The sequence below is a fragment of the Mesoplodon densirostris genome, chromosome 1, assembly GCF_025265405.1.
Source record: "Mesoplodon densirostris isolate mMesDen1 chromosome 1, mMesDen1 primary haplotype, whole genome shotgun sequence".
NCBI classification, from domain to species: Eukaryota; Metazoa; Chordata; class Mammalia; order Artiodactyla; family Ziphiidae; genus Mesoplodon; species Mesoplodon densirostris.
The window spans coordinates 105,354,880-105,380,543 of record NC_082661.1 but is presented as its reverse complement, the minus strand read 5'-3'; the positions used below and the strand labels follow the sequence as shown (position 1 = coordinate 105,380,543).

Here is a 25,664-nt window from a genome sequence, read left to right as displayed (position 1 = left end):
TTCTTATGGCTATTTTCCCATGGTATTTCTTTTTCTATCCTTTCACTTTCAATCTAAATGTGTTTTTCTATTTAAAGCGTGTCTCTGTTAAACTAGAATGTAGCAGTTTTTTTTTTAAATCCAGTCTGACATGTCCTGCCTTTTAATTGGAGTGTTTAGCCCATTTATATTTAATGTAATTAGTGATATTGTAGGTTTAAGTCTACTTGTAATCTTCCTAATTGTTTTCTATTTGTCCTATTGGTTCTTTGCTCTTTTGTTTCTCCCTTTCCTATCTTCTTTTGGATTAATTGATTTAAAATTTAAAAAATTTTATCTTCTCCATTGGCTTTTTAGCTACAATGCTCTTTAAATTATTTTTTTAGAGGTTGCTCTAGGGATTCCAATATGTATCCTTAATCTACTTTTTTTTATAAATCTTTTTTATAAATTAATTTATTTTTTAAATTTATTTATTTTTGGCTGCATTGGGTCTTCATTGCTGTGCATGGGCTTTCTCTAGTTGCGGCAAGTGGGGGCTACTCTTCATTGCCATGTGCGGGCTTCTCACTGCGATGGTTTCTCTTGCTGTGGAGCACAGGCTCTAGGAGCGCGGGCTTCAGTAGTTGTGGCATGTGGGCTCAGTAGTTGTGGCTCACGGGCTCTAGAGTGCAGGCTCGGTAGTTGTGGTGCACGGGCTTAGGTGCTCCACGGCATGTGGGATCTTCCCGGACCAGGGATTGAACCTGTCTCCCTTGCACTGGCAGGCGGATTCTTAACCACTACGCCACCAGGGAAGTCCCCCTTAATCTACTTTGAAATCATATTATACTACTTCATGTATCATGTAAAGACCTTTCAACATACAATTCCATTTCCTTCCCATCTTTTGTGCTACTGTTGCATATAACTTACATGTACTTTTATTATAAACCTCATAAAACATTGTTATTATATTTGCTTTAAATGTTCGATTGTCCTTTAAAGAAAGGAAAAACAGGGAAATGGGTCTTTCTATTTACACACATATTTACCATTCCTTCGTGTGGATCCAAGTTTCCATCTGGCATCATTTCCCTTCAGCCAAAGAACTTCATTTGGCATTTCTTGCAGCATGTGTTTACTAGCAACAGATTCACTTTTGTTTACCTGAAAATGCCTTTATTGTGCCTTTATTTCTCAAGGCTATTTTCACTGGATATAGACTTCTCAGTTGACAATTTTTCCTCCCAGTCTTTTAAAAATATTGCTCTTTTGTCTTGGGGCTTCCATTGTTTCTGATAAGAACTCACTCATTTTTATTATTTTGGTAATGTATGTAATATTTTTTTCTCTAAGTGTTTCTAAGATTTTAGTTTTTGTTTTCAACAATTTGTGTCTAGGTATGTTTTCTTAGTATTTATCCTGTTTGGAGTTTGTTGAATTTGGAGATCTATGGATTGATTTTTTAAAAAATCACATTTGAGAAAACCTTGGCTGCTATTTCTTCTAATGTATTTCCCCCATTTTATCTTTCTGGGACTCCAGTTACACATATGTCACACCACTTTATATTATCCCATAGGCGATAGCACTCTTTTCCTTTTACTCAGTCTTTTTTCTCTCTTTGTGATTTAGTTTAGATTATTCATACTTATCTGTCCTCAAGTTTACTGAAATTTTCTTTTTCAGTGTCTAGAAGCCTAGCCAATCATTTTTTATTTCAGATACTGTGATACTGTAGTTTTCAGTTATTAAATTTCTTTTGAGATTTTAGAGTTTCCATTTGTCTTCCAAAATACCCCATCTCTTTATCTATTATTTCTTTCTCTGTAAATTCTCCTACATATTCATAATTTTTTTTAACATTATGTGTCTGTTAATTTCAATTCCTGGATCATCTAGGGTCTACATCTTTTGACTGTGTTTTCTTTTGATTGTAAGTCAAGTTTTTCTGCTTTTTCACTTTTCTTATAAATTTTTATTCCATTGGAGACATTGTGTGTAAATGAACAGTGGTGACTGATTTGTAATGTTTTGTTTTGATTTTGTTCTGTTTATTTCCCACAGAATGCAAGCTGTTTCCTCAGTTTGGGTGGGGAGCCTATCATTCAGATTCTTCCAAGAGTCAAGGTGGCTCTGGAGCTGGGACACACCTGCTGTCAAGCCTCTCCTTTCACTTGCTTTACAACATATGAGTCTGGGTGGGACTTGGTGATTTGTCATCTAAGACGGCTGGTTTCTCTCCATCCCGGCTCCTCCATCGGCTGCTATGTTGACCAGACTCCTGTACCAGGTGTGGACGTTGCTGCCATAGTCTGTTCTTTTTTTTTGTTTTCTTTTTTACATTTTTAGCTTATTTTATTGAAGTACAGTTGATTTACAATGTTGTGTTAGTTTCTGGTGTACAGCAAAGTGATTCAGTTTTATATATGTGTATGTAAAATATGTATATATATATATTCTTTTTCATATTCTTTTCCATTATGGTTTATCATAGGATATTGAATATAGTTCCCTATGCTACTATACAGTAGGACCTTGTTGTTTATCCATTCTATAAAATATTTTTTATTGAGGTATTTTTACTTGTCCTAATATTCATCCATTTCAAGTTATACAGTTTAATGATTTCTTTTTCGGCTGTGCCACGAGGTTTGTGGGATCTTAGCTCCCCGACCAGGGATTTAACCTGGGACCACGGCAGTGAAAGCGCAGAGTCCTAACTACTCGACTGCCAGGGAATTCACTAATGATTTTTTAAAGTAACTTCACTGAGTGATGCAACCATCACCGTATGTTAGTTTTGTTTTCATTTTTGTTTTTTAATTGAAGTATCATCGAATTACAGTGTTTCAGTTCTACAGCAAAGTGATTCAGATTTATTTTTTTTAAGATTCTTTTCCATTATAAGTTGTTACAAGATACTGAATATAGTTCTCTGTTCTATACAGTAGGTCCTTGTTATTTATCTATTTTATATACAGTCGTGTGTATCTGTTACTGTAGTCTGTTCTTGATGAAGAGCTGTCTTTCTCCGGAATTCAGTTCATAAAAGTTTCCTTGTACCTACTGGTCTACTAACCCCATAGAAAAGTATAATTATTTTTTTCCCTGGATTTTTCTTGTTGTTACCATGGGCGTGGAAGCCTTTGCCACCTTCTACATCCGAGGTGGAGGAAGCGCCATTTTCTTTCCTCGTTATGCTCCGCATTTAAAGTGCTTAAGTTAAGATAGAAGACAAATTAACACATTTGTCAAATCCTTCCTCGTAGGTGGAGTGAATGCCATAGATTCTCACATAATAAATGCTGTTTCCCAACAGTGCTGATGTCCATTTGCCTTGCTTTCCTTCCTATTTCTATTCTCGCTTGTTTCCAGAGGTTCCCAGAAGTTAGCAGAGCATTTGCTGCAGTTTCCCTGAGAGCTGAGGAGCATTTGCAACACGGAGTGTCCATAGCCCCGTGCATGTAAGTGCATGTGGCACGGGACCTGACCGCGACAAGGGACCCTCATTGCAGACCCCCAGCAGGGTGCACACTGGACATCAAAGCTGTGAATCGTTTATTTAAGAAGATTCCATTAAATTTTCAACTATCAAATGCAGCAATTTTACCCTCATTTAAATACTTTAAAAGATTGCTGGGGGAAGATTGTGAAAATGGTGCTAGGATGATGTATAAAGGAAAAAGTAAACAAACCAAAACCATGGCCAGAAACCCAGAAGCCCTCTTTGTGCCACCTGTGGCACAGAGTCTGAATTCCTTATTGGGAGACGTGGCTCTGAGGGTGCCAACAGTGACATCGCGCTCGGGAATCAGGCAACGATTATATTTGATGGTTTTTGCGTCTGCCCAAAGATAGAGCATCTTGATGAAATGTGTATCGTATTTGACCTTAAAATCACCCTCAGCAACACAAAAAGAATGTCAATTAAATGCTATTAAGGCAATTAAATTTAATTTATATAAGATTCAAGCTGCATTAGAAGAGTTCAATGAAATAGTAGAATATCCTCAGATAAAGATGAATCGTGGTCTTCAGAGGAAAATGAAACTGATTTCAGGTTTGCTCTATTCAGTCATTTGGTACACTGATGGCTATTGATAACACTAGCAAATGCTTACCAAAAAAGTAAGTAAATAAGGTTGACTATTTCATGTTTAAAAAATAAAAAACTTTTTTTGATTAGAGAGAAAATAGTTTTCTCCATCGAGAAAAACTGCACATGACCTAAGCAACAAAAATAGTATTCTAGTAAAATGTAAGGAAACCAGAAGAAGGAAATGAAAACATTTGCATGACAGTGAAGGAGATGATTCACATAAAAATAATCTTAAATAATTCCATAGAGATTATCTTCGGTTTATTTTTTTAAGTGAACTTATTTTATTATTTTTATTTATTTATTTTTAAATTTTATTTATTTATTTTTGGCTGCGTTGGGTCTTTGTTGCTGTGTGCGGGCTTTCTCTTGTTGCAGAGCATGGGCTCTAGGCAGGCGGGCTTCAGAAGTTGTGGTGAGCAGGCTTCAGTAGTTGTGGCTTGTGGGCTCTAGAGTGCAGGCTCAGTAGTTGTGGCACACGGGCTTAGTTGCTCTGCGGCATGTGGGATCTTCCCAGACCAGGGCTCACACCCATGTCTTCTGCATTGGCAGGCAGATTCTTAACCACTGTGCCACCAGGGAAGCCCTAGCTTCTGTCATTTTAGACTAAGAAATGATCTCAACTGAAGAGAGATTTAAATAAATTGAGTAATATTTTGGTATTTTAAAAATAATATCTCAACATGGAAAAGTTGAAATAAGAACCTTAGAAATACTCCGTGAAGCTAGATGTAGTTTTAAGAGATGGTGAAGGGCTTCCCTGGTGGTGCAGTTGTTGAGAGTCCGCCTGCCGATGCAGGGGACATGGGTTTGTGCCCTGGTCCGGGAAGATCCCACATGCCGTGGAGCGGCTGGGCCTGTGAGCCATGGCTGCTGAGCCTGCGTGTCTGGAGCCTGTGCTCCTCAGCGGGAGAGGCCACAACAGTGAGAGGCCCATGTACCGCAAAAAAAAAAAAAAAAAAAAAAGAGATGGTGAAAATCTTCCTATGTTATAGTGATTTCTATGATGAGATTAAAGTAGTTTGTAATAATTTCTGTGATAACAATAACGTATTGTATGCCACCCCATAATATTTGAACATGATACATAAAATCTGTGGTTCTTTTCCGACTATAAATATTTGCTCTAAGAATTTTAGTCACAGTTATGTTTGCTTCTGCCTCAGCAGTGAAAAGTTTCTTCAGATTGAAAATACAACACAAATTATGTGGAAATCTGAATTATAACAACATAATTACAGATTTTGCTGAAATGAAGGCAGGAAAAGTTACTTTTGTAGTAACTATCATTTATGATATTTATCATAAATAACATTTAATTAATCATTCATGAACAGTGTATTTTTTCTGTAATTACTCATCCATTCACAGTTGACCCATCCAAGTCCCTAGACATAAGCAACAATACATAGTTTTGATAATTTGATATTGCGTGGTCATATAAAAACCATAGCTTTAGAAGATATACAAATGGCCAACATGCACATGAAAAGATGCTTAATGTCAGTAACCATCAGAGAAATGCAAATCAAACCCACAATGAGATATTACCTCACACCCATCAGAATGGCCATCAGAAAATAAAAAACAAAAAACAGAAAATAATATGTGTTGGTAAGGATGTGGAGAAATTGGAATACTTGTGCAGTGTTTGTGGGTTGTGAAATACAGCTGTGGAAAACAGCGTGGCAGTTCTTCAAAAAATTAAAAACAGAATTATCATCTGACCCGGCAGTTCTACTTCTGAGTATAAACCCAAAAGAATTGAAAGCAGGGACTGGAATAGATACTTGTACCCCCATGTCCATAGCAGCATCATTTACAACAGCTAAAAGGTGGGAGCAGCCCAAGTGTCCGTGAATGGGTGGATGGATGGATGGATAAACAAAATGTGGTCCATCATACAATAGGATATTATCCAGCCTTGAAGAGGAAGGAAATTCTGACACATGCTAAACATGGATGAACCTTGAGACATTATGCTCAGTGAAATAAACCAGTCACAAAAAGACAAATACTGTATGATTCCACTAATATGAGGTCCCTAGAGGAATCAAATTCACAGAGACAGAAAGTAAAATGGTGGGGCCGGGGCAGGGGGATGGGGAGTGAGTGTCTAATGGGGACAGGTTTCAGTTTGGGAAGATGAAAAAGTTCTGTGGACGGATGGTGGGGATGGCTGCACAACAATGTGAATGTACTTAGTACCACTGAACTGTACACCTAAAAATGGTTAAGATGGTGAATATTATATTTGTTTTTTTGTGGTTTTTTGGCTGTACTGCATGGCTTGTGGCTTGTGGGGTCTTATTTCCCTGACCAGGGATTGAACCTGGGACCTGGCAGTGGAAGCGCGGAGTCCTAACCACTGGACTGCCAGGGAATTCCCTATGCTTGTCTATCTTACCAAAATCAAAAAAAAAAAAAATTGGAGAAAAGCCCATAGCTTTAGCTCTTTTTTTTCAATTTTGTTGTTTTATAGGAATTTTGTCAAGGTGGAAGGACAGAAGGAAGACATTTTATTGAACACTTTACTGGCTTCAGTTATATTTATTTAGTATTTATTAGTATTCAGGCAGATGTGGTGTGTGGTTCCCATCTGCACTGTGACTCGGGGGCCCTGAGTATTAGGGATGCTGTGGAAGAGCTGAAGGCTGGCAGGGACCCTGCCCCTGGGTCCCGGTGTCCTGGGCGGCTTTAATAAACTCCTATAGACTGGGGGCTTAGACAACAATCATTTATTCCTCACATTTCTGGAGGCTGGACGTCTAAGATCAAGGTGCTGGCAGATCTGGTGTCTGGTGACGCTTCATGGCTCATAGACTGTGGCTGTCTTCTTGCTGTGTGCTCACGTGGCACCGGGGTGAGGGAGCTCCCTGGGGGTCTCTTTTCAAAGGGCACTAATCCTATTCATGGGGGCCCCACCCTCAGGACCATTCACCTCCAGGACACAAACGTTCAGACCACAGCACCAGCCCTTAGGGTTCCTGCCTATGTATGAGCCACAGCTGCAGACACTCAAATCACCCACCTGGAAGGTCCCACCTGTCTCAGGACCCTGACATGAATGTCCAAGGCAGCACTGACCAGCAGGGCTCCGAGAGGGCCCTGGAGGAACCAGGGTGCAAGAGGACGAGGCCTGGGGACCCTTTGCCCTCAGGTGAGACAGTCCCCTTGGTCTCACGCAGAGGGGAGCACAGGCCTCCTGAGACAGGCACGCAGGCCCGGGATCTGAACCTGGGTGGGCAGGTGGTCGTCTGATGGGCGGTGGTTGGGTGGGTTCCTCTCCTTTCTAAAGCAAGGGAAACATAGCAGCCTTCCCAGGAGGCCATGTCTCTCCTGGGCGGACACAGCCTGTCCTGGCGCCCCAGCAAGCCCCCTGCTCCTCAGGGAGGGAAGGCCCAGAAGTGCACCCTGTCACCTTGGATCTGAAAGGAGTGAGATTGAAAAGCGTGTGAAAACTCCGAGACTTCCTGCTCTTGGGGTGCTCAGGGTGCAGACAGGGCTTTGTGGAATCGTCTATTCCTTCTCAGTTCTTGCCCTATCGCTGCCATATTAGCAGAGACATCCTGCAGCCCCAGGCCAGGGACTGCCTCTCCAGCGAGCCAGGAAATCCCATCACAGGACCAACTGGGAAACGTGCAGAGTTCAGATTCCTTTAGATGTGAGAGGCAGTGCCTTTGTCCAGCCTGGGTGTCTCCCTGGTTATTTGTGACATCCGTCAGAGGTGGGGGGACTGAGGGCTGCGGGGGATCCAGGGACACAGGACTTCCGATGCTAAAGCCTGGAAAGGCCCAGATGAACTGGGAGAGCTGGTCCTCATAAAAGGGAAAGGTCAGACCTTCAGCCCGCAGTCTGAAACGTTTATTTCCTATGCAGTTGGTGGGTGGGAAAAGCATTTCTCACCATAGAACCAAAATGCAACTCTCTTTACTTTCTCCTTCTTTTTCATCGCAGCCCGTGCAGGGGGGCAAATTCCTAGGTCCCTAAAACTTTATGGTGGCATTAGGGTTTTCCGCTCACTCTTACAAAAAAGGCAGCTAGCTTTCCATCACTTAAGTGGCAAATATAGGCTCAATTCAGAATCAGTCCAAATCAGTGATATCAAGTCTGAGATACTAATCAAAATTCCACACTTGAAATCAAATCAAACTCTCCTGCCCTGGGCCAGCTGGGGGCTGGAATCCTGGGAAGGGGAGAGGTGAGCGTTTCCCCTTCCCCAGTCTCCTCCTCCCACTGTGTCCCACCTAGTTGCCACATTTCTTTTCTTTTTTTTTTAAAGAAAAAAATTTTTTAATATTTATTTATTTATTTAGGCTGTGCCAGGTCTTAGTTGCGGCATGCAAACTCTTAGTTGCAGCATGCATGTGGGATTTAGTTCCTCTACCAGGGATTGAACCTGGGCCCTCTGCATTGGGAGTATGGAGTCTTACCCACTGGACCACCAGGGAAGTCCCTAGTTGCCCCCATTTCTGTCCCTGCAGGTGGAATGGAGGGGGTGGGGGAGAGGGAGAGGACTGAGGGAACTTCTGGGGTCTGGGCCTGCCGGTACAACATTCCTCTCTCTGCAGGTACTTTCATGGGTCCTTGGGTGAGTCCACAGGTGGACGGGTGGGGACCTCCCCAGGCACCCCCTCCTTCCTCAGCCCTCAGGAATCAGGGTTCACTCCTGTCCTTGCTGTGGGCCCTCTGCCTCTTGGGGTGGCAGGCAGACAGGACAGTGATGCTGGCACCACGCATGGTCCACGGGATTCCTGGGCATCCTTGTCAGGGTGTGGGATGGGCTTGGTGGCCCAGGATGCCTCCCGGGTCTCCAGTGCCTCATCTGCAGGGGCCGCAGGACACAGAGTGACTCCTGGATGTGGAGGAGGCATCAAGTCTCCCCCATGCTGCGTGGGACCCGCAGCAGGACACCCCAAAGAATCTCTCCTCAAACCCTTCTCCACTCCCTCCGGTGGGCAAGCGGTCCGGCTGTCTTGCCTTTGTAAGCTCCCCCTCTGCACTTCCCCGTCCCCTTACTCATCCATCACAGCTGTCACACTGTCGCCTGAATGCCGATGGACCCTGGCTCTGGCCTGCCCCTGGTGGGGCTGGGGTCTTTCCTTCCTGCTCGGTCTCATCACCTGACAGTTGGGATAATACTAATAATACCCACTCCATGAGGCCGGCTGACTAGGTGATGCCAAAAAATTCCCCATGCAGAACCCCTGTTGTCTCCCTAGAAAACGCAGGAAGCACCCGTCCGAGGGGCGCCAGCACGGGGTGGGGAGCGGGGTGGGAGGCTCCGGGTCCTTACTGAGAGGTTACCCTGGGGCTTTGTCGTCCCTGGAGGTGGACGTGGGCGGCCTTACAGGCAGGCGTGCGGCCCGCTGGGCCTTGTTCCTCGGCTAGTGTGAGCGTCCTGGCGCCCTGATCCCACGCGGGGCTCGTGCGGCCTGAGAAGGAAGCTGTCCTGAGAAGCGCGCCTGTCCCCCACCTGCCCTGGAGCTGAGCTCGGTGGCGTGGGTCCGAGGGTGTCTGGGTCCCAGATAGAGGAGCGCGCATGACGGACAGGGCGACCCTGCCGGCCTCACGACATTCCTCCCGGGGAACAGCGGGAACAGCAGCGCGCGCCCCGTGGCCGCGCTCCGGCTCCTCTGGGCGCCCTGCGGGGCCACGGCGGGCGCGTACCGAGCACTCCCGAAGCTCAGAGCAGCTCAGGAGGCACAAAGGGCAGCGCGCCCCAAGGCTGGAGGCCCAGCCCGGTGCCGCACCCTGGAGAAGGCTTGGCACCGTCTCCGGGAGCCCGGGTCCTCACCCATGGCTGTGAAGGGGCAGAAGCGGGGCCGGCGGAGTAGAGAGGCCAGGCCGGGGAAGCACCCGGGGTGCCCGCGCCCAGAGGCGCCCTGACCCGGTGCTCATCCTGCCCAGGGGAATTCTGCACAGGCCCTGAGGCCCCCCAGGATGCGGCCTCGCTGCGCCAGGAGCATGGGCTCGTGCACACCACAGAGAGGGATCAGAACGGGGACTTCGCCATTCGAAAAGGGATCCTCGTCCTTTCCAAGTCCTGGTCCTAAAGGTGAGTTCCGGACACTGACTGCTCACCGAGGCCACCGCTGAGCCGTCTCGGAATCGCTGTGGGACTCAAAGTGCAACGTTCAGAAATTACTCCCCAGTCGTTTAACTGTTTTGAGGAGGTGTTTCTGATTTATTTCTTGTCGATTTCCCGTGGAGGAAAACACAATCTCCTGACATACATTGTCCCCCCGTAGGTATTTTTCCAGCAGGAAGGGTTCTGTTCCAGTGTGTTTAGGCGGTCGGTGGAGAAGAGACATTTCAAAGTGGGGACTGCCCAGGAGGGGACATTCACGCTGTGCAGGGGCCTCCCTTTCCTGCTCCGTGAACTTGGCCGAGGCCAGGCCTCCAGTCCCCAGACCACCAGCAGCCCCGCGATCCTTCTCGGGGGCCCCCAGTGTGTTCAGGTTGATTATATGTTCTGTTTCTGTAACAAAATGGTCTGTTTCATTAGTGCACACTCTATTTGGTAACAATGTTTCTAATTAATACAAGTTCTATTTAGTGACAATATGCTCTATTTAATTAATTTCATGTGTTCTGGTTAAAAACAACATAGTGCTTCACTTGATTTATTTCATCTGTTCACTGATCCTGATGAATTCCAAAACACAGGGCGTGGAGGGTGGGTTCTGCAGACCTTCGGGGCTGGTCGGCTTGCCTGCCTGCAAGGGAGGGGCTCACGAGGGGCCACTTGGGGACTTCAGGTGGGGACAGCGTGTGAGCAGGGCCCGAGCTGGGGGTGCTCAGCCCCACGTCTAACTTGCTGGGGTCCCCCAGCTGCCCTAACCCGCTGGGCTCCACACCAGCCTTGCCCCTTGGGTCTTGGCCCAGGGCCCCTGCCCCTCCCCTGCCCACACCACAGCCTCCAGTCTCTCACACCCACTGCTGCTCCTTCCCCAGGGCCCTGTCCCTCCCCAAGGCCGGGGCACTGTCCCCACTCCCCAGCATCACCACCACTGCCCCTTTCCATTGTCCCTCCACCCAGCCAAGGGCTCTTCTGGAAACACAGCTGCCCAGTATCCTGGACGTAGTTCCCCAACTCCTCCTGAAGTGGCCCTGCAGGCCTCTCTGCTGGACGGCCCCCATGGGCCATGGCACCCGCTGGGCTGGTCCACCTGGAGTTCCTGGAGCCTCTCCTGTCCTGGATATTGTGTCCCCAAGCCTAGCACGTGCCTGGTATGCGTGGGCACTCCCACCCTTCTGATGCTCCTTCCTGTCCAGGAGCTCCAGGGTAGAGGGGGGTGGTTTGCGGGGTGTGGGACAGACCTGAACTTGGCCCCTTTACAGAATGTTGGGACAGTGGCAGGTGGGTGTATGGGTCTGGTGGGTGCATGGGAGGGGTGTGTGGGGTGGAGGCGGGGTGTGACAGGTGATGCGTGTGGGAGCTGCTTCCCAGCAGGCCGGCCAAGGACAGGCAGGCGGGAGGAGCACCAGCTCAGGAGGGTGGAGAGGACCTTGGACCACGCTAGTTGCTTGACCACTGGAGCTCTGATCTGGCCTTGTGTCTGGCTACACCAAGGGCGCCTGGCTGAAAGGCCCAAGGTCCCGTCCTCTTGACTTCTTGCAAGGCAGGAAGGGGTCTTGTGGAGGGGAGCCTGGAATGCCAGCCTTGGACTCAGACAGTGGATTTCTTCCTGCAGACGGTGGGGTCCCCGGGAGATTCTGAGCAGGGATGGTACAGCAGACGCAGGCTGGGGAGAGCAGCCTGGCAGTGTGTGCCCGCCGGACTTCTGGCAATGGCTCAGGGTGCGGGGAGGGGCTGCGTGGCACTGCGTCAGCTCCCAGCACCCTCCCCCCACTTAGTGGTGACCTGTGCAGGGCCTGCCAGGGGGCTAGACTCACAGTGGCCTTGCCTGTGATGAGTGCCTGTGATGGGATTAGTGCCCTTATAGGAAGAGACATGAGTGAGCTTTTGTCTTCTCTCTGTGCTAAGAAGACAGCCATCTGCAAACTAGGAAGAGGGCGCTCACCAGACCAGGGATCTGTCCCCACCTTGATCTTGGAACGCCAGGCTCCAGAACTGTGAGAAATAAACATTTGCCGTCTAAGACCCCCAGTCCATGGTATCTGTCATAGCAACCTGAACTGACAAGATAAGAGGCGTCCAGTGCTCTCTGCTGGCTCAGAGCACAGGTAGGGCCGAGCAAATCTAGACACCACGTGGAAGACCCTACATTCGCCCTGTTAACTGCTACCCCAATAATACTACAGACTGGTGGCTCAGAAACAACAGAAATTTATTTCTTGCACGTTGGAGGCTAGCAGTCCAAGATCCAGGTGTGGGCAAATTCAGTGTCTGGTGAGGACTTGCTTCCTGGTTCACAGTGTCTTTGGTCTGTGTTCTCACATGGCCCATCGGGTGAGGGAGCTCTCTGGGGTCTCTCTTACAAAGGTACTAATCACGTTCAGGGGTCTCCACTCTTATGACCTCATCACCTCCAAATACCATCACATTGGAGAATAGGCTTCAACATGTGAAGTTTTGGGGGGGACACAGTCTGTAGCTGTGCTGTTGTAGAGACCGTTGGCCCCAGTGCCCGAGATCTCACCACTACCTGCTCTCAGCAGAGCACGGCAGCCCTTCTGATGGCCAGCACACTTCTGCCAACACAGGTCCACATCCCCAGATGCTATCGAGCTATTTCATTTGCAAACATAAGGGGAAGATGCATCTTGACAACATGTCAGGTAGTGAGAAATTTGTCTTTCGCTGCCCTTTTGGGAGCACTGAAGGGAATATGAAGCATAACTTAAGATTTTCTGATTTTTCACAGTCAGCCGAGGGGCTTGAAGTGTGATGGTTGGTGTATTTGTCACGATGATTTAATATACAACCCAGTAGGCTCCAGCCAGGTTTGGGTGCTGGCTGCATAACTGAAAGTCAAGGCCTGACTAGTCAGGAGTCCTGGGCTTGATTTTTTCCCACACTTAGCTTGTACAATAAATGCCCAGCAGACTGTTTCCTGAAAATACTCTGGCCGGTCACTATGACTAACGGGAATGGGATTTCCAGAGTAGTGACCGCTGAGGAAGAAGACAACCGGAGGGGAGGAGAGCCAACCCTGGACGGTCTTCCCGGGCACAAGGCCCAGTGTCTGGACAGGTGGGAGGGGAGCAGGCGCCCTGGGGACCACCAGGGCAGCCTGGGTCGTGCTGGGCACCTGCCTGGCCTGACTGGCCTCTGCCCCTTGTTGGGGGACTAGGGGGCAGCTGTGATCCGCGGGGGACACCACACTCCCTTCCGCAAAAATAAAGCGATTTCCTGGTGGAATACGGTCTGATGATCATCCAAGGTCGCGGAAGGCAGTCTAGAGGAGGGGGCGGGGTCCTCGAGACGCGGGGCGCGGAGGAAGTCTCAACGCACCTCCCGGGACCGGGGGGCGGGGAGGGCGCGGGAGAGAACCCTGTGCGGGAGGGGACACGGGACGACGGCGCAGGGAACCCACGGCCAGAGAAGGACCCGCCACGTCTCGCGGGTAGCGGAAGTCCCGCCCCTGTCCGGGGGTCCCCGCCCCTCAAGATCCGCCCCCTCAAGATCCGTTCCTCGTCTCCTTCTTCCCTTGTCCCGTGGAAGCGCCGCCCCCCATCCCGTCCACTGGACTCCTCGTCCCAGCTCCATAGACCAAGCACTCCGGCCCCATGCTGAGAGCCTCCCACGCCCTTGGAGGCCACGACCCCGCCCCACCTCCCTCCTGGAGGTCCCGCTCCTCCCAAGGCCCCGCCCCCAGGGGGGTCCCATCCCTCCCTCGACCCCGCCCCATCAGCCCCTCCCCTACCCGGCCCCGCCCCCTCACCGGTCCCTCCCGCATGGGCCCCGCCCCCAAAGAGCCCCTTAGGCCCCGCCCACGCGCTGGTTTCGCCCCCCATCGACCCCGCCCCTCTCTGCGGCCCCGCCCTCTCCCGGCCCCGCCCCTCGGCCCTGGGAGACAGCGGAGGCGACCGTTGGGCGCGCGGGCGGAGCGGATCGCGGCCGGAGAGCGAGCGGCCGGTAGGTTGCGGGCCGGGCGCTGGCCGCCCCGCCTCCGCTTTCTTTCTTCTCTGGGCGCGCGCTCGCGCCCTCCGCGGTCCGCCCCGCCCAGCGGAGCGGAGGGTGCTGGGGGCGGCCGGCTCCTCAGGGTCGGGGCCGCCCGGCCGCCGCCGCCGCCCTCCTTTTGTTCCCAGGCCCGACTCCGGCCGGGTTGTGGGGCCGCCGCGGGGCCGGCCCTTGGCGGGACAGGAGGGCCGGGGGTCGGGGCCGGGCCGAGCCGCGGGCCTGCAGTGCCCACCGCGTTCGCTCGGACGGCGGCCGAGCCCGCGCGCCCCGGGCCGAGTCCGCACGGCTCCCGAGTTTCCTGTCCGATCTCACGGGCGGCCGCATTGTTTGGCCAGAGGCCGCCTCCAGAGACCCCAACTCTGGAAATCCACTGCAGCAACGCAGTGCAGTGCCGTGCCGGCTTCCCGGTGCAGACTCCATGCTGCAGCTCAGGGGTGGAGGGGTGAGACTGGGAGGCCCAGAGTTGTGGGTGTAGACAGAGCGGCCCAGAGTTGTGGGTGTAGACAGAGTGGTCCAGAGTTGTGGGTGTAGACAGAGAGCAGCCCAGAGTTTTGGGTGTAGACATAGTGGCCCAGAGTTGTGAGTGTAGACAGAGTGGCCCAGAGTTGTGGGTGTAGACAGAGCGGCCCAGAGTTGTGGGTGTAGACAGAGTGGCCCAGAGTTGTGAGTGTAGACAGAGTGGCCCAGAGTTGTGGGTGTAGACAGAGAGCAGCCCAGAGTTTTGGGTGTAGACATAGTGGCCCAGAGTTGTGAGTGTAGACAGAGTGGCCCAGAGTTGTGGGTGTAGACAGAGCGGCCCAGAGTTGTGGGTGTAGACAGAGAGCAGCCCAGAGTTTTGGGTGTAGACAGAGTGGCCCAGAGTTGTGAGTGTAGACAGAGTGGCCCAGAGTTGTGGGTGTAGACAGAGCGGCCCAGAGTTGTGGGTGTAGACAGAGAGCAGCCCAGAGTTTTGGGTGTAGACAGAGTGGCCCAGAGTTGTGAGTGTAGACAGAGTGGCCCAGAGTTGTGGGTGTAGACAGAGAGCAGCCCAGAGTTGTGAGTGTAGACAGAGCCCTTGGGCAGGTGACCACCCTCTCTGTGCCTCAGTTTCTCCATTGCTGGGTTGGGTGTGTAACGGGACCTGCCTGTGAGGCTGCTCAGGGTTGTGAGTGGATCCGTGTGGTCAGTGTCCGTTACTTTCACATGCTGTGATGGGATGGGCCGTTGTGAGGCCGGGGGACCTGCAGGCGGGACAGTGAGGCCTGCGGGCAAGGCGCCGCTTTCCCAGAGCGCCCCCCCCGCACCCAGGTCTGATGCAGGAGCCCAAGCAGGCAGTGGGGAGAGGGCGGTGAGTGGAGAGAATATATCTGAAGTTTTACTTTGGAAACATAATGGCCACAGCGTGAGGTTTCCTCAGAATGCCTTCCGACCCAGTGGCCTTGAGGCCTGGAGATAATGGGCGAGAGGTGGCCGGCACAGGACCTGGGCTTCAGGGATGCTCCTCAGATGGGGACAGCCCATCGCTGAGGCGCCCACAGCCGAGGCGCTGCATGACCGCCTGTGGGCCGGGATGGGCAGAGGAGGACCTGGGCTGGACGGACGTGTGGAGCTGACCTGTGGGCGGGTGCTGGGTGGCAGTGTCCTGTGCAGGGTCAGGAGGTGAGAGGCAGGCACTGAGTGGGCCTGTGCAGCCGAGAGGAGCGGGCCTGGACACTGCTGCGCCCCGGGGTCAAGGGCAGGCCTCCTTCCCCCTCATTCTAGAAGGAGGGCATCTGAGAGGAAGGGGCCAGTGGCCAGGCAGAGGACAGCTGCGGGCTGGGAGGCCAGGACCAGTGTGGCCCTGGCGGAGGGGCCAGCTGGCCCGGAGGCGGGGGAGGTGAGGGCGGTCAAGGCTGCCTGCCCAGTGGAAGGAGTGGCCCATGCCGCCCGCCTGCATCTCCCACAGCAGAGGTGAGAGCATGTTTGCGTTCTGATTATATTGTCTCTTGACACTTGTCTTTGTCTGAAACGGGCCAAGCAAAAGGATCAGGATGAAGGAGAAAACAGTGTTAGTGAAGACTTAACACATGCTGTGTAGCAAGTACACAAAACACAGCGAAGCCAGGGAGTCTTACATTTTCTTTGAATTTGGTGGAATTCCCATAAACCTTTTACTTTCTGGTTAGCACGTGTATGCGTTTCCCGTGACCGCTGTAACAAATTACCACCAGTTTAGTGGCTTAAAGAGCAGAAATGTACCCCTCGCAGTTCTGGAGGCTGTCCCACACACCTCGGCCCTGGGCCCCATGTCACACTGCCCTGGCGCCCCTGCTTCCGTCCTTGTGTCCTGTCTTCACACCTCCCTCTGCCTCCCTCCCCTGAGGACACCTGTGGTCGCACCTGCGTGTGGAACCCAGGGTCCTCTCCCAGCAAGGGCTCTTTAATGTAATCCCACCTGCCAAGTCCCTGTTGCTTATAAGGTGACATTCACAGTTCCAGGGCCTCGGACCCGATGTCGTTGCGGACCACCCTGACTACTTTTGGAAGGGCTGTGGTCTCTCCTGTCCTGGGCTGGGGAGCAGCCATCTCGTACACCTTCCCCGACTGGGCGCTGCCGCTCCTGCGTCCAGAAGGGCCTCGCGGTGTCCCCTGCTGTGCGCCGGAGGAGAGGCCGCAGCTGTCCCGGGAGAGAAGATGAGCTTTGCTTGGCGTTCCAGTCTGGCAGATCACTCATTCTTACTTTTGGGGGTGGTGGTTACCAGCTCCTTTAGCCATCTGACAAGAGCTGTAGTCAGTCCTCAGAAGTACACTTAACCCACGTGCACGTGCAATTTTAATACAGACACAAGTTTACCTGCGGTTTTTGGGGATTCACCAGATTCATCCCCGAGATCATGTACTCCAGGCAAGTAAAATGCCTAGTTTGTCCTTTCTGCTTTCTTTCCTCTCTTATCCTGTGGCCTTACTGTCCCCAACCCTGTAATCAGGTGATATCCCGATGTGTCTCCTTCCTTGGTTTTTGTTTTTTACACACACCATGCTGCACCATTTTTGTCCCTTGACAGTGGCCATCCTTCTAGGACACCAGATGAAGAGCTAAGGCTACTGATTAAAGAATCAAACAGCAGGTACTCTCCTGTCCTGCTTGTCCCCATCTCCAAGGGGCAGTCATCTCAGGCATCCTATTTTCTCAGGCATTTACTGCCCATTTAAGCTGCTAGTCTTAAAATGTGTGTATTTGATTTCTTTCGAAGGTGTGAGGGAGGGCTGTTTCTCCCCTCTGCTGCATCACTGCTTCCTCTTCCTCCATTTCCCAGCTTCGTCACATCACCTTCTTTTGGTTAGACTGGTGTCCACTGCTCACGTGTTGGTTACTGAACCACACGGTACCTGAGCACAACTCCTTTCTCACCCAACCCTGTTGCTCCCCTGTCAACCTCTCTCTTCTCACCCCAGCACGTGCCCTGCCACACCTCTCTTGTGGTGGCCCTTGTTGTTGGGGACTTCGCTCCTGGCATCCCGCTTCCTGCCCCACTCTGTCCTGGTCCCCATGGGACCTGCACGCCTGCGCTCCCGTGTCCCCACGCTCGGGACGTCTATTCTCTGTCTGGCTCACTGCTTATTCTGTTGAGTGCATATTCATGATAACTAAGAAACATTAGCTAGATTTTTCTTTTGCCCTTGATTCTGAAAGTATCTTTGTTTCACTCTTCAGTTAACTTTTAGTTTAGCTGGGTATAGAATTCTACTGAAAATTATTTTCTCAGAATTTTGAAGATGTTGCTTCACTGTTTGTAGTTTCCGGCACTGGTGGAAGCCGATGCCATGGTGATTTCAGGTCTCTGTGTGTGATCTGGCCCCACAGGAGCTTCTCTTGTTCCCCATGTTCTGAACTATCAGTTGATGATGTACGTTCTCATCACTGTCCTGGGCCAGGTGGCCCCCCTCACCCCAGACCTGACTTTTTTGTTTGTTTGTTTGTTTGTTTTGTTTTTGAGGTACGTGGTCCTCTCACTGTTGTGGCCTCTCCCGCTGCGGAGCACAGGCTCCGGACGCGCAGGCTCAGTGGCCATGGCTCACGGGCCCAGCCACTCCGCGGCATGTGGGATCTTCCCGGACTGGGACATGAACCCGTGTCCTCTGCATTGGCAGGTGGACTCTCAACCACTGAGCCACCAGGGAAGCCCCAGGCCTGACGTTTTGTGTTATTCTTAGTTTTCTTTCCTTCGGTTTTGTGTCTCTCTGGAACTCCTTTTATTTGGAGGCTGGAACTCCTGGGCTGACCTTCTAATCCCTGATCTTCCTTCTCCTCTTGTTGATCTCTTTGATGTTTGTTCTGCTCTTGGGAGATTGCTTTGCATTGTCTTCTGACTCTTCTGTTAATTGTTTTATTTCTGTTATGCCTTTTATTGTTCAATAGTTCTTTTTTATTTCAATTTTCCTTTCCTATTTATCTCTTAGAAGGTAATAATTAATGATACTTTGAGTTTTTATTCTGTCTTCTTATCTTTCTTTTTTCCCCCCTATTTTTTACTAGACTATATCCTTCATGAGAACAAAGATTTTCTTTTTTTAAATAAATTTATTTATTTTGGGCCACGTTGGGTCTTTGTTGCTGCGTGCTGGCTTTCTCTAGCTGTGGTGAGCGGGGGCTACTCTTCGTTGTGGTGCATGGGCTTTTCATTGCGGTGGCTTCTCTTGTTGCAGAGCACGGGCTCTAGGTGTGCGGGCTTCAGTAGTTGCAGCACACGGGATCAGTAGCTGTGGTTCACGGGCTCTAGAGCGCAGGCTTGTTAGTCGTGGTGCACGGGCTTAGTTGCTCTGCGGCATGTGGGATCTTCCCAGACCAGGGCTCGAACCCATGTCCCCTGCATTGGCAGGTGGATTCTTAACCATTGCACCACCAGGGAAGTCCCTTGAGAACAAGGATTTTTTTTGTCCTCAGTATTATTCATGGCCAAATTCAAACACCTAAAATTGTGGCTGGCACAAAGAAGAAACTGGTGTTCAGATCTCCTATATTACTGATTTTTTGGGGGGTAGGGATTCTGGTCATTCTAATAATTGTTGAGAAAAGTGTTAAAATCTCCATCGTTGACTGTGGATTGTTTATTTCTGCCTTGGGTTCTTTCAGGTTTTGCTTTATATATCTGAAGCCCTGTTATTAGGCTTGTACACTTTTGGGATGATTTGTCTTCCTGATGAACAGAGCTTTTGTTTTGAAGCCCATTTATGTGACACTGATACGCTCCCCCAGCTGTCCATGTTTACTGTCTGCACCTTATGGCTTTTCCATCCTTTTACTCTCAGCCTGTTTGTATGCTGACATTCAAAGTTAGCTTCTCATAAAGCCCATTTCATACTTTCTGCTTTTGAATGTGAGTGTTTTTTCCATTTCCATTTTTAGTGTTTTAATTTCCCCCAAATTGAAGATTTTTATTAGCTAATAAATAAACAAATAACAAACACAAACTTTTCCAAAGCAGTTTTGGGGGGGAAGGGGCATAAATAATATTTGGAACACTCTTAATACCAATTTTTAGAAAGTGTTCATTATAGAAATTATTTGAATAGATACAGAGTAAACAGAAGAATATAGTGAACGCCCAGGTACTGTCACTCACCTGGGACGGCCTGTGACGACTGTCCACGTCTGGGCCTTCTTGTCTCACCTTGACTCCACCCGCTCCTCACTCCTTTGTCGTAGCTTTTCATTTCCGTTCCATGTGACTATTAATAGGGCTGATTTGTGTCTCCACTTGTTTTCTGTTTGCCCTATTTTTTGGTGTTGTTGCTGTTTTTCCTCTCCTGTCTTGTTTTGGGTTAATTGAATGCATGCATATATGTGTGTACATACACAAAGGTATGTACATGTTTGTATCTATGTATTGCATGTACCAGATGTGTATTTATCTATAGTAAATATACACACATATTTTCTAGTATTCCATCTTAATTCCTGTCTTGGCTTTTTGGCTGTACCTCTTTGCATTAATTTTTAGTAGTCTAAAATATGTATACTAACTTACTGCAGTCTGTTTAGAGTTAATTGTGTAACACTTTAGAAAAAATGTTAAGAATTTTATAATAGTAATTCCATTTATCCTCCCTTTGAGCTATTTGTTGTCATTCGTCTTGTATCTACATATGTTATAAACCATACAACACACTGTTATAATTTTTGCTTTAAAAAGTCATATGTATTTTAAAGAAATTAAGAGAAGGAAAATAATATGTCAAAACATTTACCCGCACATTCACCATTTCTGTTGTGCTTCATTCCCTCTCGTAGATTTGAGTTTCCATCTGGTATGCTTTCTCTTCAGCTTGAAACACCTCCTTTAGCATTTCTTGCCTGTTGGTGACAGATTCTCCCAATTTTGGTTTATCTGAACTGCCTTCATTTTCCTTCAGTTTTAAAGGATCTTTAGAATTTTAAAGATCCGGCTGTAGAATTCCGGTTTCTCCTTCCCAGCCCTCTGGTTCGCTTTGTCTTCCGGCTGCTGTTGTGTAGGTGTCAGCCTCGCCATCGCCGCCTTGTCCCCATGTGTCACGTGGCGTCTTTGCCTTTGACTTCCAGCATTTGGACTGTGATGTGCTTATGAGGGTTTTCTTTGTATTTGTCCTGCTCAGGGTTTGTGGAGCTTCTTGGATAAATAAGTTTATAATTTTTTACCAAATTTGGGGAAAATGTGGTCATTGTTCATTCAGATATTTTTTCTGCCCCATTTGTTCTCCTCTCCTTCTGGTACTCCTATTACATGTATGGTTGATGTTTGTTATTGTCCCACAGGGCATTTAGGCCCTGTTCTAATTTAAAATTTTTTTCTCTTTCTCATCTCCTTTTCTTCCATCTCCAGTCTAAATTAAGTCCATTTCATTCAATGAGTTTTAAAATTTCAGTTACTGTAGTTTTTTTTTTTTTTTTTTTTTTGCGGTATGTGGGCCTCTCACTGTTGTGGCCTCTCCCGTTGCGGAGCACAGCCTCCGGACACGCAGGCTCAACGGCCATGGCTCATGGGCCAAGCCACTCCGCGGCATGTGGGATCCTCCCAGACCGGGGCACGAACCCGTATCCCCGGCATCGGCAGGCGGACTCTCAACCACTGCGCCACCAGGGGAAGCCCAGTTACTGTAGTTTTTATTTCTAGGGTTTCCACTGGCTTCTTTACTATAGTTTCCATTTCTCTACTGAGATAGGCCACCTGTTTATTTGACTGTATCTTCCGTTAAGTCCTTGAACACACTGTATTAGTGGCCTTAAAGTTCTGATCTGCTAATTTCAACTCCTAGGTTATCCCAGGATCAGTTCCCACTGGCTTCTTTGTCTCTTGACTGTGGGTCACACCTTCTTGTTTCTGTGAACATCTAGTAATATTTGATTGTGTACTGGACATTGTGGATGATCCACTAGTGGTGCTTTTTTCTGAAGAGTGTTGATTTGTTGGGACTCACACTGACCTCTCTGTATCACGTCTGCTGCTGTGCTTGGACTCTGGCTTCCTCCTCGGAGGCTCTCTGTGCGCAGGCTGCTCAGGGGCTGGCCGAGGGCCTGGGCAGAGTTTACCAGCAGATTTCAGGGCTTCCTCTCTCCCCAGCTACCTCCTGTCTGAGACACTGAGATGTTCCGCTCACTTTCCAGCCACCTGCCATGCCCAGACTCCATCCTGTGACTAGAAACTGGAGGATTGCAGCTTCTACCTGAGCTCCAGATGTGTACAAACACACACCTTACCCAGTGCACCCCTCTTCTTGTAGAGGATAACTCCCCTCCGGTTTCTGCCTGCTTTCATAGCTCTTCAAAGAGTTGGTTTGTATATTTTGTACCTGGTCGGAACTTGATACAGCAGCACAGGTGGATGCATGAGGCTTTCACTTCACTGACGGACCTCCTGGCACTTTGGTTAGTAGCCAGGCGTTGACCTTTGGGGTTTACTTGTTTCTCATCTAGAGAATCAAGTAATTGGGGAGTGAGCCACTCCAGCCTAGGAGAAAGCTCTTCCTTACCAAGTCTTGGATGAGATGAAGTCCAGGGCGGCTCTTCTAGGATGTCTTCTTAGACACATAAAGCAGTGTGGGGAGCGTGTTGGCCGGTGTGCACCCCTCGCTGCATCCGTCCGACGTGAGCCACCGAGGGGTGAGGACGAGGGTTTTGTCCGCTGACCTCTGGTCGGGGGGCGGTCCTGCTGGTGTGGGTTCCCTCGATGCAGGGCTCTGTTCGGTACCTGCTCTTCACCCCACCCCGGTGTCTAGCTCGACCTCGGCAGACTGCTTTTCTGTGCCAGTTTCTGTCTGTAAAATAGGGTTAATGATAAGGCTGTCGTGAGGATGAGCTAGAATAACGAGTATGAAGTGCTGGGGACCATGTGGCCCGTAGGAAGTTCCTGGTGCCGTTAGCGTGGCTGCTGTGAGTGGACGTGCGCCTGTGGGCACATCCGTGTCCAGCCCCTACTGCGGGCCAGCCTGTGACTCCGTGGCTCTTGAGTGCAGTCCTGAGGAGCCCGGCCTGGGACACACTTTACCTGGAGGCATTTGGGCAGCGTGAGGTGTCCAGACCGCGCGCTCCCCAGAGCCCCATCCCTAGTGGCCTGGAGCCCTGCCCGGAGTGTGCACCTAGCGTTTCACAGCCAGTCCACTCCTCACCACAAGGGTGGGGCGGCTGGGCCCGGGATGGGGGGCTCCTGGGCCCACCTTGTGTGAGTTTCCTGGGGCCGTGGAACAAAGCACTGCCAGCTGGGGGGCTTACACCAGCAGGGACTTATTCTCGCTGTTCTGGAGGCGGATGTCCACATCAAGGTGTGGGCAGGGCCCAGCTGGGCTCCCCCTGGGGGCCCCTGTTGTCGGGAGATCCTGCCCACCTCTTCCGGCTCCCGGTGGCTGCTCGTGGCCCCTATGCTCCTGTCTCTGCCTCCGTCTCCACGTGGCCTCCCCTGTGTCTCAGCTTCCCTCTGCCTCCCTCTTATAGGACACTTGTGATGGCATTTAGGGCCCCCTGGGTAACCCAGCACTGTCTCCTCATCTGAGAATCCTTCACACAAGCCCATCTGCAGAGACCCTTTTTCCCAATAAGGTCACATTTCCAGGTTCTGGGGATTAGGACCTGATGTCCTTGGGGCCACCATGCGGCCCACCACACCCTGCCTGGACCTGGAAGTTGAGGAGCCCTGTGGGATCGTGGGCAGGGGATGCGCCTCCTGCCACGTGGCCTGGCCACGCGTCCTGCCTTGATTTCCGAGGGCTCTGCCTGCCGCCCTCCCGTGTGCAGGCTGAGCCCGTGTGTAGGCTGAGGCGGGTACTGGGACTCTGTGCGCTTGCAGATTTCTGTCTCCCTGAGAGTAACTGAGAGAGATGCCGAGCACAGAAAGGTTCCCGTCTGCCCCACTGAAAAAGACAGTAAGGGCAGTGCAACACCCTGCGGCTTCCTCCTCTTGACTCCTGTAGCGAATGACCAGATTTGGACGTGGCGGGATGTTCTGTAGGAGGCCTGAGAAAAGACCCATTTCTTGGAGAGGAGAATGGTTCTCCGCCGGTGCCGGCCTTGGGGTGAGCGAGGAGGCGGGGACCAGGCAGCCAGGTGGGAGGAGGGTCTGGCTGTGCCTCCTGTCCTGGGCCGCCGGGAGGGTGGCGGGACAGCCAGGTTCTGGGGGCGGCTTCTGCCTCAGGACTGGGGGGCTGTCCCTTCATAGTTAGATTCGCTGGATAAAAACTGTGCGATATTTGGGACACAGTTATACTAAAAAGTTATTCGTCTTTTATCTGAAATTCAGGTTTAACTGAGTGGCCTTCCTTTTCATTTGCTACATCCAGCAACTTTATTTATAGTCCCCCCCCCGCCCAGGTTTAAAAACCACAAACAGAAATAAATACCAAGCAGAGCTGAAGAGGGAAAGTCAAATAGCAACAGGAATGGAAAATTGAGATGGTTTAACCTTCAGTATTTCAATTTGTAGAATTTGTTTCTGGAATCAAAACTAGCCCCGCAGTTCCATCAGCTATAGAGCCTGAAACGTTGTAGCCCCAGCTTGTCCTGTCTACTTTCTGGAATCTGTATGGCCAGGCTGGTGCCCAGAGCAAGCCGGGAGCTCGAGGGCAGGGTCTGCCTGTCGATGGCAGGCGTAGGGTGTCACCGCTCTTGGACCCCTCCGCTCAGCCCTGGCTGCGGGGGGCTGGGTGGGAGCGTGGGAGGGCGCCCGGCCCGCCCGAGCTTCTGCTTGGTGTGGTGCTTCTGGGCAATCGGGATTTCTGGGGCTTCCGGCCTCTGTGTGTTCTAACCTTGTGGCAGGTGGACCCTGGGCTGACGTTCCTGCCACTCCTTATGGCTGTCTTGTTCCACTTCCCCTGCCGCCTCAAACCTGCCTCCTGTCCCCTTCTCCCCCATACCCGACTGTGCACCCACAGTAGCATGTGGACCACTGCCCAGGGCTGGGAGGGGAGGGGCTGCTGAGCAAATGGCAGGCGTGGCCCAGGTGTGGGTGTCCTCCGCTGGGGCTGCCGGGTAGCTGGGGGGTGATGAGGCTTGGGGGAGTTCGGGGGTCCGGGGGGCCACCTGAGCCAAGGAGGGGGAGAGGGTAGGTTCAGGGAAGAGCAATTTTTCAAATGGAGTCAGGGCTACGGTTGCCCTCCTGTGGGTCCCTCCAACTTCCGTGTGTGATGGTACTGGCCCGTTGAGCTGTTTTGTCCCCCAGGGTGGCTGGCCCTGGTTGGGCGGGACCGTCACTGGTCACCTGATCGTAGTTGTCTACCCCGTGCTGCTGTAGAGGCCACTGGACAGTTATTGAATGAATGAATGAATGAATGGGCGAGCAGGGAGGTCATGGGTGGTGAAGGTGGACCTGCCCGGGGTGAGCCTTGAGGTTTGGACTGGGACCCTGGGCGGCATCTGGGGAAGATCCCGGGCTGGAGCAGGGTGGGCTGTGGAGGTGCGGCCGGCAGGTATGAGCAGCGGCCGCTGCAGGTGCTGGCAGCCCAGCCAGCCTCTCCCCTGCTTGTCTCCTGCCCCGTCTCTGCCGCCATCACGCTGCCATCTCCCACCTGGATGTCCGGCTGCCTGCCTTCTGCTGAGCTCCTCCTTTCCTTAGTTGAGACCTTTCTTAAATTCCTTCCTGTGTAGAAAGTGTTCTTATTGTGATGGGAGTTTAAAAGTTACTTCCCAAGGCACTGACCTCAGCATCTTTGTTACGCCCGTCACACTGGAGAGTGAGGCGAAGTGGCAGCAGCGGGTCCCTGGTCAGCCAGCAATCGGGCCCGCCGTGTGCTTGGGAGACGGCTTTTATGGACACGGGTTCCTGGTTACAACATAGGTGTCTTTTGTGTCCTCTCAGGCTGCAGGGTCTGTGCCCCTCAGTGCCTGTGTGAGCCTAGCTGGTGTGAAATGATGCTGCCTTCTGCTTGTCGGAGGTCTTACGCCTTTGAAAAAAATTTTTTTTTTATTTTTTAAAATTAATTGTTTTATTGAAGTATAGTTGATTTACAATGTTGTGTTTTACACTTTTATTTATTTCTTTTAGATGAGAGAGACCTCACACATTTGTTGCTCTTAACTGGTTATCATTT

At 50.6% G+C, this 25,664-nt stretch overlaps 1 protein-coding gene across 5 annotated transcripts in view; it reads left to right on the top strand.

Moving 5' to 3' along the window:
* The first annotated feature begins 14,041 nt into the window (after nt 1-14,041).
* RGS12 (regulator of G protein signaling 12) overlaps nt 14,042-25,664 on the top strand; it is a 117,941-nt gene continuing 106,318 nt past the window's right edge. For 3 of the 5 annotated variants that reach the window (XM_060106592.1, XM_060106531.1, XM_060106559.1), the window contains exon 1: nt 14,042-14,108. The gene's annotated coding sequence lies outside the window, so the exon portion shown is untranslated. Of the gene's footprint in view, nt 14,109-16,021; nt 16,083-25,664 lie in introns of those variants that run through there. The other 2 variants (XM_060106549.1, XM_060106542.1) reach the window with 2 other exon arrangements.